The sequence below is a fragment of the Tympanuchus pallidicinctus genome, unplaced genomic scaffold, assembly GCF_026119805.1.
Source record: "Tympanuchus pallidicinctus isolate F22 unplaced genomic scaffold, pur_lepc_1.0 scaffold12, whole genome shotgun sequence".
Classification (NCBI taxonomy): Eukaryota; Metazoa; Chordata; class Aves; order Galliformes; family Phasianidae; genus Tympanuchus; species Tympanuchus pallidicinctus.
In genome coordinates, this window is record NW_026294637.1 from 16,821,963 (window position 1) to 16,837,132 (window position 15,170).

At 43.8% G+C, this 15,170-nt stretch overlaps 2 long non-coding RNA genes across 2 annotated transcripts in view; both read left to right on the forward strand.

The window, feature by feature from the left end:
- The window catches only part of LOC128075442 (uncharacterized), an 89,629-nt gene that overhangs the window by 74,121 nt on the left and 338 nt on the right, over positions 1-15,170 (forward strand). The window lies entirely within an intron of this gene.
- On the forward strand, positions 117-11,904 carry LOC128075441 (uncharacterized). Its single transcript, XR_008203816.1, has 3 exons — positions 117-8,447; positions 8,731-8,841; positions 11,780-11,904. It is a non-coding gene; the product is annotated as an uncharacterized LOC128075441 (long non-coding RNA).

The following is a 15,170-nucleotide window of genomic DNA, read 5'->3' on the forward strand; positions in this document are numbered from 1 at the left end:
CAAAGTGGTACAAACATTTGTCGGCCCATTAAAAATTATCAGGAATAAATGTATAATCTGTGGAGCCTTTAAAATAGGTTCACTTAACTTTTATGTTAGCTCTTGTCAAGGGCACTAAAGGCTGAGAAATAGTGGACTTATCAGCAGTGATGCATCTAATTCTGCAAATTACAAGATTATTCCCAGAGGCAATGCTTTCAGGGAAGGCATCATTGAAGTTCTAGGAAGGGTGCTTGTGGCAATGAAACAACCTGTCTCTGGAACACACTGTTCCTTTTACTTCATAGGGTCTCAGCAAGGATGGCTCAAGTAGGAAACACATGGATCCCCATCCTCTTTAGGTGCCCACCTCTGTAGGGCTAGAGCAGGAGTGAACAAGCACAGCTGGAGAAGGCAAAATCCATTGGAAACCTTACTCTAAGAAAGAGGAGCCTTGTATGTAAACAGGGCAAAAGGTTGTGGCTTTATTAGTGTTTATTTAGAATCAAGTATGAACGTTGTATATTGTATTTCTGTATTATGCACCTGGTTTTCTACTCTGAGACGTGAGAAGCTTAATTTACAAAAACTTTTTTCTCACAGTATCGACCAAGGCATAGCCAGCATCTGGTAAGGAACTGGGTGTTAAGTATTTGATAGCATGATAGGGGAAAAGGTACTGTAGGAAGGAAACCAGAGTAGGTTGAAGATCTGCATTATTTCTTTGCAAAGGTTTTTACTGATATCACTCAGCAGGGTTTGTTAGTGCATAAGACAGTACCTCTCCTAAATCTACTAAAAAGTGTTTTGTTACCCTTCCATTGGTTTGATGTGCTATAAACCAGATTTAACATCAAACTAAGTGTTTGCAGAGAAGTACACATCAGTGGCTGTAATAAAAGTAACTGGGACAGGACTACTTAGCACGAAGTTTAAGGTGTTATCCACTTTGAGACTGCAGTAAGGGAGGAAGTGCTTAGTGCAAACTGCAAGGGTGCACTCTTGCGGCTAGGAGGTGCCGTACAGGGAATAGATGGAGTTGAAATAGCATTGTTTGCTAGGACATTGAATGCTTTTGCACTCAAACAGAAGAGAGATCAGCTCTACCAGAAAACTTTCATGTCAGCATCAATGTATTGTTCCAGTTTCCAGTTGCTGAAGCTTTGGTTTGCTCTGATGCAAGGTGTTTGTACTCCTATTTCCCTGAACAAAAGAGCACATGCTGTTGGGTTTTTGCTTCTCTTGTTAAATGTGCATAGCTGCATCCTGACAGCTGTTTCTCTGTATGATTGTAGGAGGGGAGCTGTCGCAGGGCAAAAATGAGTGGAGGCAGCCAGCTGTCTCCCTGAGGCACGCTGCTTGCTTTAGTAAGCTTTGAAAACCATGAAACTCTGTCTGAGACAGGGTCCTTCTGCTATTCTGAGACTGAAAAATATTTAGCATGAATCTCCCATTTCACTTCTGCCTTTTAGGGGCCCCTATGCTATAAATATGTGCTGCAAGTTTTCTTGTGGAGGAAGACAAGGCTATTTGCAGACAGTATGTAAAAACTTTTGAGACAGTGTGTAATTAGGTTGCTGGCAGGGTCTTTCAAACATTTCTTACCATGTTTTGCAAAAGAAACAGTAGTCAGCTGACAGCTGTCAGTAAGTAATGTAAAAAGTTAGTATGGAATAAATATGGAGAATATTGCAGCAATCTACCAGCAGTTGGCTTTGATTACACCTGTAACAGAAGAATCCCAGGTACCAAAGCCAGCTTCTGATTTTTCAAGCTTTTTTTCTAGAAGGAAAAGCAGTGCCATTGGAGCTTGATTAATTAACTGGAAAGAGTGCCTTGGAAGGTCACAATTTCACAGTGATGTTAAGTAGAATTATTATGAAGTTCTTTGTTTTGAATATTTATCATATTAGCAAATGAAGTAGGGACGTAGGTTTGATCAAGATAAATCTGAACAGTTTCCAGGATTCCGTGTTGAAAATAGCTGGGAAAAAGTGAAATAAATTGAATATTAAACAAGGGAAGAAGTAATGGAAAATTAATGACTGCTCCTCAAAACTGAATTTTTCCACTGTGAAAATGTAGTATTTTAATCAAATGAAATAGATTTAGAACATGAACATGAACATATTTTCCTCTTACTGTGTTAAATTGTAACCATTGCCAGTGGCTCTGCAATGGAAGCTGTGTGTCAGACTGCCATATGCTGCATTCACACGATGAAATTCTTGGCAGATAAAGTCCTCATTGACTGTAAAAAGGGAAATATTACTCCCCTTATTAATAAAGTGAGAAAGGAAGACTTGGGAAACTACAGACTGCTGGAGAGCTACCGATTGGTGAGCCTCACCTTTGTACCTGGGAAGACTGTAGAACAAATCCTCCTGGAGGATATGTTAAGGTTAGTGTGGCTTAACCAAGGGCAGATTGTGTGTCACCAATCTGGTGCTCTTCTGTGATAGAGGTGGACAAAGGAACTGATGCTGTCTACCTGCAAGGTCTTTGATATGGTCCCACACCGTATCCTTACCTGTAAAGTGGAGAAATTAAGTTTTTATGATGTCCATATAGAGCTGGACCATGGAACCCTATGGCTCTATGTCCGTGTAGAGGCTAGTGATGAGCGGTGATGTCCCTTGGGCATCTGTTTTGGAACTGATGTTCTTTTATGTCTGCATTAATGTCCTACACAGTGGGATCAAGTGTACCCTCAGCAGTTTGCTGATGACACCAAGCCAAGTAGTGCAGTTGATACAATAGAAGGAAGGGATTTCATCCTGAGGAATCTGGACATGCCTGAAAAGTGAGTCCATGTGAACTTCATCAGGCTCAACAAGGCCAAGCGCAAAGTGTTGCTGTTTGGTCGGGGTAATTCCAGATACACATACAGCCTGAGAGAAGAACTCACTGAGAGCAGCCCTGGGGAGAAGGACTTGGTGATTCTGGCAGATCAAAGACTTAACATGAGCCAGCAGTGTGCTCTTGAAGCCTGAAAGTAACCTGGGTTGCATCAACAGGGGAGTGTCCAGCAGGACAAGGGAGATGATTGTCTCCCTCTACGGTGCCCTTTTAGGACCCCATCTGAAGTACTGCATCCAGATCTGGGGTCCCCAGCTCAAGAAAGATGTAGAGCTTTTGGAACAGGTCCAGAGGAGGGACATGAAGATGGTCAGAGGCCTGAAGCACCCCTCCTATAAAGACAGGCTGAGGCAGCTAGGCTTCTTCAGTCTGGAGAAGGCTCCAGGGAGACCTCATTGGGGCTTTCCACTACTTGGAGGAAGCTTGTAAACAGGAAGGAAATCAAGTTTTTACACAGGTGATAGATTAAGGAGGAACAGTTTTAACCAAAAAGAGAGGAGATTTAGCTTAAATAGGGAAAAATATTCACTGGGAGGGTGTTGAGGTGCTGAAACAATCTGCTCAGAAAAGCTGCAGATGCCCCATTCCTGGAGGTGTTCAAGGCCAGGTTGAATGGGGCCCTGGGCAACCTCATCTAGTGCCTGATTTAGTGGTTGGCAACCCTTTCTGCGGCAGTGGGATGTTGAAACTAGATAATCTTTGAGTCCCTTCCAACCCAAAGAGGTTCTGTGGTGCAGCACAGCATAGCAGTTGTAAAAAATTAATTCCTTAGCCCACAAAAGCTGGAGCTGAAGCTAATACTGGAAAGCAGGTGAAAGCTGTATGAACCACAGAAAGAATAAATATTTATTTTGTAATACTTTGAACAACAAAATAGATGTGATAAAAATTAATAGTTTTTGTCTACAAATAATACTCTTTGCTTGAACTTTATAGTGCAATTTGAAGTGTATTATCTGAAATAACACATCAGCTTGGTAGGAGAAAACAACCTTTGCGTTCTTTGTAAGGAACTGTCTTTGAAGATCCAAGCTTTCTTCTGGAGGAATACAGACCCATAATAGCTGTGATTACATGATGAGAATGCTCCATGTTTACCTCGTTGTCACTGACTTGTGCTGAGGTATCTTCCAAAAAAGCATGCTGCTTGCATTGACCTTCTGGAAAACAGCACTGATGTCTTAATATTTTAATATTTTTAAGAATCTTTCCACTCCTCTCCAAATAGGTTTTTGGATGTTTTGTCGTGTTTGGTTTTTTGTTGTTTTTTTGTGTGTGTGTGTTCATATTTTATAGACTTCCAATGCAAATCTGATCTGAGGAGTAAAAATAACCTCTTAAGTCAGCTAGCTCAATCCGCCACGAGCCCCTGTCTGCCACTGAGGTGGGCATCTCTGCTTTCAAGGCCAGTTTCAGCCCTCTGAGAGTCACTGGCATGACTGAGAGGCAGGATCCCACTGTGGCAGACCGAGCTGCGGTCAGCAGGCCCAGGTGATGATTTTCTTTGAAATCCGTTCCTCTCACGCCATCTCCTGGTCAGCTCTTCGAGGTTAACTTAGATCTGAAATCCTTCTGCTAACCCTTCTCTGGTCCGTTCCCCGCAGGAAGATGTCCTTGTTTGTTGAGAATATCACCATCCTCTTTCCATGTTGTTCCTGTTGCTTTCCTCTGGTGCGTGATGAACAGCAGACACGTTGCTGATGGCACTTGCTTGTGAATAGACGTGTTGCAGAAAGTTGCCTGTATTGAGCATGGTCTGCTCACAGCTGTACACGTCACACCATGAGCTCCATCCTCATTTAGATACACAGCAGTTCTGCATAAGCAGAAGTTACCTTGATGAGCACAAGGAGTCAGTGATCTAATCAATGCGCCCATGAATCATTTATGAATAGAGAGGAAATTGTTTCTTCAACAGACTTTGGAATTGCCAGAGACAGTGATTGTCTGAGAAGTCTGGATATAAGGAAAAAGTCTTTTACAGAGAGGGTGGTGAGGTGCTGGAACAGGTTGCCCAGAGATGTGGTGGATGCCCTGTCCCTTCAAGGCGAGGCTGGATCAGGCCCTGAGCAATCTGCTCTAGCTATGGATGTCACTGTTCATTGCATAGGAGTTGGACTAAATGACCTTTAAAGGTTCCTCCCAACTCCAAGGATTCTGAGATTCTATGAACTTGAACTCTTATCTTCTGCTCCAGGAAGAGTCTGTCTTCTGTAGCTAGGAAGGAAGAGTGAAAATAATGACTATATTTCACATTTAAAGAAGCTAGAGGAGTTCTACACATTCCCCCACCCCTCAGACTGTTTTATGTGGGTTATAATCATACTCTCTTTATTTTTATCTTGTGTGGTGTGTGGGGGAAAAAAAAAACAACAGGAACAACTGGTAGTTCTTGGTAGCTCCTATAGTGCTCTATTGCTTGGTATGTGGCCCTCTGTATCTGACTCGCAGAGGAGACTGAGGAGTTGCAGTTTGGGCTGTGAAGCTGTCATGCAATTCTATGGGCACCAGGTAGGAGTGACGGCCATTTAGAGTGCTCATCTGTAGCTGTTAGATAAGCTGTATTTCCAGAAGGTGCCAAATACATGAAATCAAAGGGTTGGCTTCAGAAAGTCTGAAGTCAGTCTGAAATGTAAACCTTTGTCCTCATAGAAGATTAACAAAGCTTTTAAAAAGCTTTGTAGTTTTTGAGTTTTTGCTTCTAGCCAACAGCAGAAGCTCCAACCCCTGAGAAATAAACGTGTGTGGGCTTCTCTCCCATGCCATTCTTCCCCTTAAGCAGGGCAGTGAAAGGCTGACTTGAGATTCGGTTCTTCTGGATGTGCAGTAATGGCATTTAGAGATATTCTGTGTGACTAATCAATCTCAAAAACAACAGGAGCCTGATGACTGGAGCTATGGCTGCTCCCCTTGAAGAACAATGCAGCTCTCAGCTGTGCTAAGAGCTGCACATCTGTTGACACATGAAGCAGTGGGCAATGCCACTGAACAAGTAAGGATATAAGAGACCCAGGGCACACTGAGTGATAGCCATCAGATCAACATGACTGAGACTGGTCGTGGCAGTGCTGCACTGGATTAAGAGATTACTGTATTTCACTGCTTTTCTTCCATCTCTCTTGGTAAGTTGTGCTCTGCCAAAATAACCACACGTGTAGGCACTCCCTAACCTAGTTCTGTCAAAATGATGCAGGTTAGGTGCTGCTGATGGGTTTTTTTTGTTTCTTCTTAATAGGGAATAAGGAGCCTCAAGGCCCGGTTCCCTCTTTTGGCCCTTTCTCAACTTCTATTAGAATAACAGCATGTGACATCCAAATTATACCCTGTTGAAGTGTGTGTGATCAGCTCTTGATTGGAATGCCTCTGTAAGTAAAAGAAATGGAACAAAAAGCATGAGATCTTATAAGCAAACAGTCCCTCAGAAATCTGCCAGTTCCTGGAAGAGTTAACTCATTTAAAAACCTTTTAGTGAGAGATATCAGTGACGTGGATGTGTTTGCAGCAGCTGTGGATGTTGCAGTAACAATGAGTGGAGGCAGTTTATCAGCACATCAGTTATTTTCCTGGTATAAAAAGGAGCTTTAATTGGACGACCAATGATGGTTTTTGATCTAATGATGAAGCTATCTGGCCATCACAAAATTATCTTTCAATGAGCTCATCTGTTTTGCAAGGAAGAAACTCATAATCTCATAGAAAGGAAAATGTGCTGCCTATTTTTAGTCACTGATTTTATTTGTAAGGAGTATCATGACTTCACAAGCGCAGCGGCACCAATCTCCCTGGTAAAGCATTTATCTTAATCTAAAGGGAGCTGTTTGCAGCAAAGCCAGCTCCATGCTTAAGAGGGCCATTGAACAGATTTGCAGTGCTGCCTCTCATTTGCCTGTAAAAGCACCCGATGGTTCAGCCTGTCCTGAATGCACAGCAGCCCAAGGGCCAGGCCACTGCGTGCAGCAGAGACAAATGGAAAATGAGTTAATCAGAAAGCAGAGGTGGCTAGTGAGCCAGATCTATGGAACCAGACCTGCTTGTTAGTTAATTCCAGTCATTCAAAGCCTCAGGTGCGGGTTTGATGCGACACACATCTTCAGCCAGACGTGGAACCAACCTTGTAGGATGCATGCATCCGGGGGATGGCACCAGGGCCACGAGGGCTCTGCAGGAAGGGAGCATGGGTGCACAGCATCTGCACTGCTGCTCTACCTGGCTCTGGGCTTCCTGCCTTGCAGCTGCAGCATCTACTGTCAGCTAGCTCAAGGGCTGCAGCTGTCTGGGAGAGGATAATTCAGCCTTGAGTCATGCAGGAACAGAAAGAGGAGCAGTGCTCCCTTTTCTCACTCTTTGCTTGCTTTCAGCCTGTGCTACTGTAACCTCCCCTTTTGGGCCCTGGGCTCGGTGACTAAAAAGATAAGCAGATTGGTCCAGGAGGATAAGCTATGACTGTGTCAGCTGGAAAGGCCAGATGTAATAGCGTTCCTTTAAATCATAATCCTTCATGTAGTATCACACTTGGTTGTCATAGAAACTGTGACATCACTGAGATTTACAGCTCTGATCCAGCAGAACGGTGGAGCATTTGCTTTTAATATAAAGGATGTGCTTAAATCCCAGTTATTTTTATGGCACTGCTTGTCTGTCTAGGAAAGAAAAAAAAAGCCTACACTTGATTTTTTTTTTTTTTTCCCTAGATGGGAGTGATGTGACACAGTAAAACATCCTGGTTGCTTTAGTTAAACCCAATCAGTGTTTGTGTGTCGCAGTCATCAAAATTACAAATACAGGGCGGATCTAGAGATAGTGCAAGCATGAGATTTCCTAAGTGAATACGTTGCAAATTGAATATTTGATTAGATCTCCTCACCATCTCTGCTTCTGCAACCTGAAAAAGTGTTAGGACAAGCTGGGTTGTTTTCATAACTACCTCCAACACTTAAGATGGAAATTTTAGTTTTCTTGACCGTATGGAGAAAAGAGATTTTTTAAAAGAATCTAGAAAATGTAGAAGTTTGGTCATAATCTCAGTCCAACACAAGCAGCCGTACTGCCAAGTTAAGTAACTATTTGGACCTACCTGCTCACATGGTATTTACATTTTTCTTTTCAAACCTGGTTTCTGGGTTAAGTGTTTAAGAATGGCTGTTCTCATTTTTGAGGTATTTTTTAGCACGCTAACCAGCTGAGAAGTATGAACGCATTCCCCTGCCGCCAGGGAAGCAAACAAATTGGTGCAAAGGCGAGGCGTTGTTCTGCCAGTGTTGGGCAGGCAGAAATGGTGGTAATAACTTCACAATTAATGCAGTGCGTTTGTGACACTTTGTGACAGCACAGAAACAAGATCCTAAAGCTTCTATGGGAAAAAGCCAGCTGGATCACAACTCGCTTCCAATTCAGAGAATTCTTGTAGCTTGTAGGCAGGTCTTTCTGCTTGCTACGATCCACCAGCTGGTAGATCACCGGTCCTAAAACCTCCGTACAAAAAGCTGAATGCGTGTGAATGGAAAAAAAAGACTTGAAAACACTACCAGCTTTTCTCCGTGCCTGGAGGGGAAGCCGTACATCCTCCTATGACTGTGCGAAGAGAAATCACTAATAGCCTCCTCCTGAAGGTAAGGGCGAATGCCTGGCGCTGTGGGACCGCCTGCTTCCATCCGTCCGTGCAGCACAGCGGCTCGGCGCCGGGTGGCAGTGCGCGCTCGCTGCATTGCGCCGCGTTACCGACAGGAGCGGCCGGGTGCCGCTGGGCACGGCGCTGCCGGGGCTGGTAGAGCTGGTAGGGCTGCCTCAGCTGCGCCACGAACTGACGCGGTGTGGTGAGGCTGGGTGAGACATTTAGCTCGTGTTTTCTTTCCGCTTTGTTTTTCTCACTTAAATGTTCCGCTTCCTTTCTAGATATCAATGCTAAATAAACCCGTCATGGAATCGCAGGGGTTGGAAGGGAACTCAAGAGGTCATTGAGTCGAACCCCCCTGCTAAAGCAGCTCCCTACAGATTGGCATCCAGGTTGGTCTGGAATATCTCCATAGAAGGAGACTTCACCACCCACCACCTCTCTGTTCCAGTGCTCTGTCACCCCCTTACCATAAAGTTCTTCTGCAAGTTTGTATGGAACTTCTGTTTTCAAAGTTTAGGTCATTACTCCTTGTTCTATCACTACACACCACTGAGAAGAGCATGGCCTCATCCCTTTGCCCCTTTAGGTATTTATTACCATTAATCAGACTCCCCTCCCTCCTTTTCTCCCTCCCCAGTCTTCCCCAGGCTGGACAGACCCAGGTTACTCCTCATCCTTTCCTCATATGGGAGATGCTCCAGGCCCTGTATCATCTTTGTGGCCCTCCATTGGACTCCTTCTAGGAGATCCCTGTCTTTTTGGAACTGGGGAGCACCTGAGAACTGAACACAGTATTCTAAATGTGGCCTCACCAGGGCAGAGTAAAGGGGAGGATCACCTCCCTCGACCTGCTGGCTGTGCTCTTTTTAATGCACCCCAGGATACCACTGACCTTGTTGGCCACTGCTGGCTCACGGCCAACCAGTTGTCCAACAGGACCCCCAGGTCCTTCTCCACAGAGCTCTTCTCCACCAGGTTCCTCCCCTAATCTGTACTGATGCATGCAGTTATTACCTACACTTGCCCTCATTAAACCTCATCAGGTTCCTCCCTGCCCAAATGGGAAAGGGTGAGGGGATTTACAGCATGATCCCAAGCAAGATGGAGTGTAATGGTGCTATAAAATCATAAATCAATGGGAAACCATCATTTACTAGGCTTGTGGCTAAAAATCAAGGGATTTTTTTTTTACTTCTGATTTTTACAATTTTCCATACCTCTTGGAATTATTTCCCGTTATTCAAAATGCCTCTCTGTCATCTGATAATGTCACTTGTCTGTCTCTGCTGGACCACTATGAAAGCCTCAAGAACAGCTCTGACACAGCAGAACCATCATCTGTTTTAAACGTGCAAATATACCTTTCTCTGCTCAGTAACTTGCTGTTTTTATTTCTTCTGCACAATTAAGCCAGTTGTCAAGCAATGTGGTTACTGTAATGTCAAAAGTAATGTAAATTAGTATATTTTTACAGATTGTTATGATTTAGTCTTTTGTTTGAAGCCAGATATGTTGGTTCTGCTAGGTCACTTTTATTGAATGATTCTGATTTGCACACTTTTGTCACACTTATATATGGAAAAGTCAGATTTACAGAGTTGTAATTGCGGGGTTTGTTCTTCTCTGTGTTTCATCTTGTGATTTATTCTGAGGCTGCTGCTTTCTGGGATGTTTTCTGTGACTTTTTCTCAGTAATCACGTAACTTCTCTTATAGCATGTCAGAGACTGAGTCAGACTGTCAGTCTTATGACAGAGAAAATTCTCATCTGTCCTTTTTCCCTTGAAGTTAAGAGGGTCAGTTATTAAAAATGTACTTCACTATTTTTTTTTAGTGCTCTCTACCAAGCTCGATTTCTTGTGTGTTGGATATTTAAGGGTTACTGGATGCAAAGTATGTAAAAGATCCAATACCAGCACTTTGCACATCCGGAATTGTTGTTTATGGACCCCTGTGACCTCCAAATCAGAGACTGATTGAAAGTCACTAGCCTAGCTCACCGATGTTTTAATTTGAATGGATAGTGTATGACCTTGGGTGAAGCATGGCCTGCCCTGTTGTGATGATAGTGGGAAAAAATGCTTATGTGGTGCACTAGGGAGCAACTTATGAACTCACATCAACTCTTTTCTATGAAAAAAAAGCCTTCAGAATGAGCTCAAATGGATGTGCTTCTCCAGGGGCCCCAGGCCTAGAGCCCCCTGCTAGCCTCACTCCTCCATGTTCCCTGTAAGCATTGCCAGCACACAGGAGTGGACAACACTCCAAGTGTGGACACTGACAGCTCCATGGTGCTTTTTATGCTCCCCTTCAGCAAGGAGGGTGCGAGGGTTGGAATATGGCCAGAGATGGTGCAGTTGGGACTGTTCCAGATTCATAACAAAGCTTCTGTGGTGTAAGCTCCAGACCTGGGGACTTGGGGTATCTTGCCAACTCAGATCCCTGGCCTGATATTTTGAGTACTGATAGATTTAACTGTTACCCTGCTTATCAAAATAAGGAACAAGAAAGGGAAATGTTGCATCTTTAACTGTTCTTAAGGTTGCATCTTAGCAATTTTAGTCCTCTGACGATCTGCTCATTTACCTGCCTTGCCCTCCTCCCAAGGAGGCATTCAGCAAGACTGAGACTGGCATCTGACCTCTGCTTCTGTCCATCCCTTTTAAGCTGCTGTGCTGACAAGGGAAGATAAGCTTGCTGAGCCCCTTAAGGCTTATGTCTCTGTGTGGACTGCAGAGAAGGGTTGTGAGTCCCAAGGAGTCCAGGGAAGTTGTTCTGTTCTTATGCTCTGAATGATGCTGCATGCAGCCACCTCTCCTGTCAACCAGATGAGGTTTTGGAATCATGATAACAAGTTTTCTTTCTTTTTTTTTCTATGGCTCATTCTGCTTTGTTATTAAATGGCAAGCTTCAGATATAGCTGCATGATTCCTTACTGCCTTCATAAATGTGTTTTTAACCTGCTTTTAAGAGGCTGCATGGGCCATGAAGAGCACAAGTTGTATTCCCTCACAGTGCATTTTGAAATACTTGCATGCCAAGAGTTTGGTTTTGGATATACTTGTACAGCGGGTTCTAATGCCCATCTGCAGCACTGCAAGACTGTGATTAACATGGCTTTGCTTTCCTCAGATACTTTTTGCCAATAAATCAATTCCTGAAACTTTCACATGGAACAAAATCATACTTGTTTTGCAGACGTTATTTAACTTTTGAATGTTCTGAAACACATACTGCTTAGCTATATATGTGTATGAATACAGCTAGAATGACAAATCTGCAAACGGTGAAGAAATCTGCAGAAAGATTATTGTTGTTTTCTATACAGGTTTGCAAATGCTTTTTGCTGGCTAAGCAACACACTCTGAGGAGGAACCTATTGGACTCAGCTGTCAAAACCACAGGGATGGACTCAGAATTGGGACTGGAAACTACTTCAGCAGTGTGAGACCATTCTGGGTAAAGCTGTGTTACCTTGCTAGGGTCTGTTTAATATTAAAGCTTGTGGCTGTAAAATAAGTGTCTGCTGACATGCTTTGCCACCTACCCCTGTCAAAATTTGGGCTCTGTTTGCCTAAAGTTGCTTTAGGGTGGATTGGTTTCAAAAGGATATTCTTCAGCTGTCGCAGCCTTTAAAATTCAAGGAGGTATTTGAGGAACTAAGCAGTCTTGGCTCCATTGCTTGCTGTGTTTCTTGAAGCCGTATTGTACAGCAGTGTTTTAACTTTCATGCACTGACATACTGTTTTCCTAAAATACTTTGAAAGCAACTTCGTTATTGAAGCTATGACTTGGTTGCTCAGAGCTCAGGAGTTGACACAAAGGTGTGGCTTTAGTAACTGAGGCAGCTTGGACTGTATCTTGGAAAAGCCGGATCTTGTTGACTCACTGTTTCTGCCTTGTCTGAGGTTCCAGCTGAGCTTTCCTGCCTCATTTTTCTCCATATGAGGACATCCACTATTATTTACCTTTTCTGGGCCTGCATTCTTCTGCTGCCTGTGAAAAAAATTGCTTATTCGACACCAAGATCAACTATTACCAAATTGCCTAATATAATCGTACTGTGTGCCCAGGCTGGATGTGGCTCTGGGCAGCCTGGTCTGGTGGTTGGTGACCCTGCAGTAGCAGGGGGTTGAAGCTAGATGATCGTTGTGGTCCTTTTCAATCCAGGCCATTCTATGATTATCCATCACTAAAAAACAGTTTAGACTTCCCTCCCATCTCATTAACTTTGTTTTTTTCTTTCTTCTGCTAAGGTTTGGGGTTACAAAAGATCAGGATCTTACTTTTAAAATGCCACTTCCTTCTTTCGTGCTTGCTATTTATCTCAGATAAGAATTAAATAAAGGCCCTTTCTAAGGGCTAAGCTGTAAGTGACAGAAAAGAAACAAACAAAAAACCAACCCACAAGCACAGAACCATAAGCTGTTCTCAGAGAGTCCTTTGATAGGCACAAACACTCACCTGAGTGTGCAAATGCTTCAGTCAGAGGTTAAGCTGGAAACACAGCACGCCTGAAAGAGGCATTCACAAGAACAATAGAACTAAAATACACTGAGATCCATCTGTGCTCTTTCAAGGTCCTTTCTATCAGTCCTAGACAGCTTCTGATGCTTCCATCAAAGCTCATCCATCCTACATCATCATTCGTTTCCTTCTTATGAGCTCATCCTGGACTCCTCTTCATCCATTGCTGCTTGGCTCTCTGTCCCACCAGGGATGTAACTAGCTGATATGCTGGAGACAGAACCAGCAGTAAATACTAATGGAAAAAATCATTTTGGTCTGAACTTTTTTTTTCTTGCCAGTTCTGTTTGAGAAAGCAAGGAGGAATCTTCTGTTTTCTGACAGTTTCAATTGAGGGCTCTTAAGAAACTTGTTCTAGATAAAGAAATAAAAGAAACGGAGGACTATGAAGGCATGTCCTCTTCCTAACAGAGAGGTTTGGTTGAACTTGCAGACTCATGGAAGGGGAAATCTAGTTCTGTAATAAATAGAGGGAGGTCCCCATGATGTCAGATGTACAGATAGGAAAGAAGGCAGAAGATGATGGTGCTTTCAGGCAGTATCGATCAGGGGAACTTGAGAGTGTCTGTAATCACTGGAATTTAATGCAGTGCTCCCGAGGCTCTTTATCAAGATTTATTTCCTTTATTATCTAGAAATGTCAGGTCTTTTCCCATGTGCATTCATTTTGGTTTCGGGGAAAGTCAGGATTTCCTAAGTCATCCTGTGACCAGCATAGCATTCATGTCAAAGCCCTGGGCAAGTCCCTAAAGGAAGGACTGAGTCAGACACGATGAACAGCTCTCTACACCTCTGAAGCAGTTTCTGTGTTGCAGAGAACAAGGCATCCCCAGTGCGTGTTCTCAAGGACTTCAACAAAATGAATTCACAGGCAGAGATGCAGTGTCACAGCATTGCACAATGCCTACTAAATATGGAGGAGTGCAACAGAATGTCGGGGAGTGGTGGCTGTGCAGCTGCATGTTGCTTCTTGAAGCCTGCAACGAAAAGGCAGACTGAAGGAACAGGGGAATGTTTTGCCAGACTTAAACAGCATATGGCTTGCAGGCTGTGCTTGGCCAATGTAGCAGTTTGTTTGGCCTGCCAGATGGCCGGGAGACGCCATGCTGCTTGCATGGCTGGGTGCCTTCCACCAGCTGGGCAGCCAGCACAGGCATGGCACCTCCCAGCCAGCCGGCACTTCCTCACCCTGCAGCTGCCCAAAACCTGGGTGTCACAGGCAGCAAGAGACACAGGGAGGGCAGGTGGGTGGGAACCTTGCAGGTGGACAGGGAGAACGGGAGACCGGAGGTAGAAATAGAGACAGTTCTGGGAAGGGTGTGACAAAACAGTCGTTTGAACTTGCTGAGCCTACCTACCTCTCTGCTGTAGTGAGGCATTCTAGGCCAAAATCCCATTGTGTGAGTGAAATAGGGCTGAGTCACCAGATTCATTCCTCTGCTGTTTCATGCATCACATCATGTAACACATAACAAGGGCTGGTTGGTTTGGTTTTGTCTCCAGTGTTCCCACAGAAAGGCTCTTCCAGGTCCTCCCTTTCCAATAGGTAGACTTGTAATTTTCTGCTGTTTATTTATGGCTTATTTGCCATTACACTTAAATCTTCTTTGTGATGATACCTCGACAGACAACTGTCCTATTTGCTCCATTGTCACTTTGCAGGCTCCGCAGTCAGAGCCAATGCAGTTGAGCCCTTCTAGGAAAGCTGAGTCGCACTCACTTTACAATAGGCATCTTTCAAATGATACTTGAGGGAAAAAAGAAATAATAAAACTGTATCTTTCTACTCTCCTTGGTTTTCCTGGCCTTTTTCATGCAGAGATTTTAGCTACTGTTGCTCCTTCCTGGCCTCTGTGGTAGCAAAGCATGGTCTCCATGGGGAAGGACAGGAGCTGTCAAGCCCACAGATGGAAGTGCTTGGAGCTGGGCCTGCACTTGACTGTTTTTCTGGATTGAGATAGGAGCTCTCACCACTTGAAAAGATCCAGGTTGTGGTTTGTGTAGTGCTGCCAGTTCCTCTGGAGTTAAGGAGTTTTATATAAAACATCAATTTTTGCAAAGGAAAAGGAAAAAACATCAGGTGTGTGCATGTGTGTGTGCAGTACATTAACTAAAAGATGCTTGGGAAACAGCAAAAATTCTCTGCCATGGTGTGACTTCATTGCAGCCATCCCTTTGTGCCATTTGAGAAA